Below are 3,146 nucleotides of genomic sequence, written 5' to 3' on the forward strand. Positions count from 1 at the left end.
TGTGTGTGTGTGTGTGTGTGTGTGTGTGTGTGTGTGTGTGTGTGTGTGTGTGTGTGTGTGTGTGTGTGTGTGTGTGTGTGTGTGTGTGTGTGTGTGTGTGTGAGATCGAGAGAAACAGATCAGTATTGGATTTTAAGTTGTTTATATTCAGCAGGGGTTTGCAGACACTGCTCACTGCTACAATACAGACACACACACACACACACACACACACACACACACACACACACACACACACACACACACACACGCACACTGCCCGCTGTGGTGAAATGTGCTTAGTTTCATAATGAGCTCATCACCGGTTTGTATGAGCGAGCAGCTATAAAGGGTTAAGCATCTGTAATTCCAATTCCCTAAAATCAATTTCTCTTCCTCTTTATCTTCAAATGCACGTTTTGGAGAAGAAACTACATTATAAATAATATATTCGCTATGGAAATAAATAAAAGCAAACTCTACAAAATCGCATTGTGGCAGGAACAGATCATCTGCTGTAAGAAGTTGGCTGAACACCAGAATGTCTCCATGTCTCACCTTTCTCTCATAGGTAGATGACAGGGTTAGGGTTAGGTTATGACACTTTCTTATTAATCATGCTTGGTTTTTATTCTTGTGAAAGAGTCAAAGTTGTATGATAACTCGAAAAGCATATCGGACAACCGCGACCTGTCAATCACAAGTTAGCCCCGCCCCAAAAGCATACCCTGCTTTATCGTCTATTTTATTTAAAAGGAACCGTAATTTACAAATTGAACATCATGCTGTGTTGAAGAACATTTGAGATGAACTCATCAGGAACATGTTTATTAAGGTACTAAACATAAGTAAACTAATTTCATCATAGACTTCTATCCAATCAAACTCTTTTTTGCAATTGATGGAGTCGATATCCGATATTAGAGAGAGTGCAGGTTTAAGGTATTCCGCATTTTCCTTCATTTTTCACGGGTAAGAAAGGGTGTGTTTCCCCAACATTCATGCTATACTCAATAGAACATAACAGGGTCGACACATTGCATTAACTGTGTATTTGTTGATGCAAACAAAACAGCAACAAGCTTGACGTGCCACTAAAACCACAGAAACTCTGCTTCAGCGTCAGTCCGTCTTACAGCATCTCGGCTGTGGTTAACTGAGCGGAAGTCCACGAAGCAACGAGCAGTTTACTGGAGGTGTTTAGATGACATGGCTCACACACACACACACACACACACACACACACACACACACACACACACACACACACACACACACACACACACACACACACACACACACACACACACACACACACCGTGACCTTTTTAAAGATAAGCGAGAAGTCATTTCTAACCAGGCCGTACTAATCAAGATATTTTAGCTTTAACAGACCCATGCAAACTCTTCTCAATTCACCTTTTTGGGGTCCATGTTGAATTTTTTCTTTCCGTTTGAGAACTGTTTGCCCTTCTCCATGGTCTTGCTGCACGGAAAAAAAACAAAAATTGATAGAGTTAACATATAATTGTAGTTAAATTAATGTTAAACTTTTTGACTTAGATGCTATCAGACACTTCAGCAACATATTTGTCCTTAAAACGGTCCTTTTAAAAAGGAGAAAAACCCTAAACTTTGAATTTAACCTCTATTCGGTTTTATTTTGCACGATATTTAAAAGCCATGCTAATTATTTAGGCCTTTTTGGTTTAAACTTGTTTTTTCCCAAACTCTGAACCACTATGGTGTGTCATTGAGGGTTTATATAGAGATTTATTTTCCCCATACTCAAACGCTAGGACTCATGGGAGATGTGGTTTTTGGATCCCAACCAAATTAAAACTGTTCGATATTTTCCCAAAATGAAGTTGAGGTGCTCAAATGTAAAAAGTCAAAGAAGTAATTTAGCTCCAAGAATAAATATATGAGCTCATTCTCTTATTTCTTTAGTTAGTATACTGATACCTCTTGTATATCTGTCCAGCAAATATGAAGCTACTGCTAATAGCCATTTAGCTTAGCTTAGCTTAGCATTTATAGACTGTAAACAAAGGCAAACAGCTAGCCTGGCTCAAAACAAAAAATCCAACAATTGAACATGCTATATCTTGTTTGTTTTACCTGCAGTTAAATAAATAAAGTAAATGTTACCGGGTTATTTGTTGGACTTTATTTAGTTTTGCAACAGGATGTTCAGTCACAACATTAGACTTTAGACAACAAGGAAAAATACTGAAAGATTTAATTTAATAAAATTTCATCTTAATCTTATAATCTTAAATCAACTGAAGACCTGTCGCTGGCTCATTTCCACGATATGTCAAGGGTTAAAAATATAACTTTTTGCTGAATATGTGGAAATCAGCAATGAAAAAGACTTCTTCTCATGAAAGCCTGGCACTGACTGCGCAAAAAGTGCTCGAAAGAGACTTCAACTGGATCTGTTATTTATGAACGGGGATCCCAGCTTCAACTGAAGTCAGAGAGGTGGGCAGAAACAACCAAACAGAGGTGTGTACAATTGTTAAAAAGAAACGGAAACATGAGTGATATTGGAAAGCTAAGTAGGAGTGTTAAGTGGATGTTCTATAAAAAGACAGACGGGTTAGCGAGGGAGGTGTGGAGGGGGTTTCCCAAAGTTAAACTCACTTTTCATCTCCAGACTCGAAGCTGAGTATACCTGCCATGATCTTGTCTATCTCCATCTTTAACTTCTGGAAATATAAAAGAAAAGCCTTTTGAATTTCATCAAATGTAAACTCACAATCAAAGATAATTATCAAAGAAAACAGCAATTTATTTTAATGGCAAATACATTTCCTGATATCTGATAAAGTGTTTGTACCTGAATATCATCCAGAAGGTCTTCCTTATACGTCTTAATGCTCTCGATCTCCATCTTCTCTTCTGCTGTAAAATCGGAGGAAACTACCAAGACAGGAAGAAATACGTCAAATACATTCTCAGGAACTCAGATTATGAATCAGCACAATTTCATCACATTGAAATACTTAGTAAAATAATGACAACATCTATTTGAATCGAACATTAGACTAGTGTAGGGTACAACAGATACTTTGAGCAGATAACAGAGCCTTTTCTTATCAAGCTCCACTTTGTGGAATCAGCTTCCAGTTTGTGTTCGGGCGGCAGACACCCTATCCGTT

General features: G+C 37.9%; 1 long non-coding RNA gene across 1 annotated transcript; it reads right to left on the bottom strand.

The window, feature by feature from the left end:
* Positions 1-1,391: 1,391 nt before the first annotated feature.
* Positions 1,392-3,065, bottom strand: LOC104954057 (uncharacterized). The gene is made up of 3 exons (XR_799291.1): positions 2,825-3,065; positions 2,629-2,693; positions 1,392-1,465 (listed from the first exon to the last, which is right to left on the bottom strand). It is a non-coding gene; the product is annotated as an uncharacterized lncRNA (long non-coding RNA).
* Between the last annotated feature and the right edge of the window lie 81 nt (positions 3,066-3,146).

Source organism: Notothenia coriiceps, unplaced genomic scaffold, assembly GCF_000735185.1.
Source record: "Notothenia coriiceps isolate Sejong01 unplaced genomic scaffold, NC01 NC01_scaffold00022708, whole genome shotgun sequence".
NCBI lineage: Eukaryota > Metazoa > Chordata > Actinopteri > Perciformes > Nototheniidae > Notothenia > Notothenia coriiceps.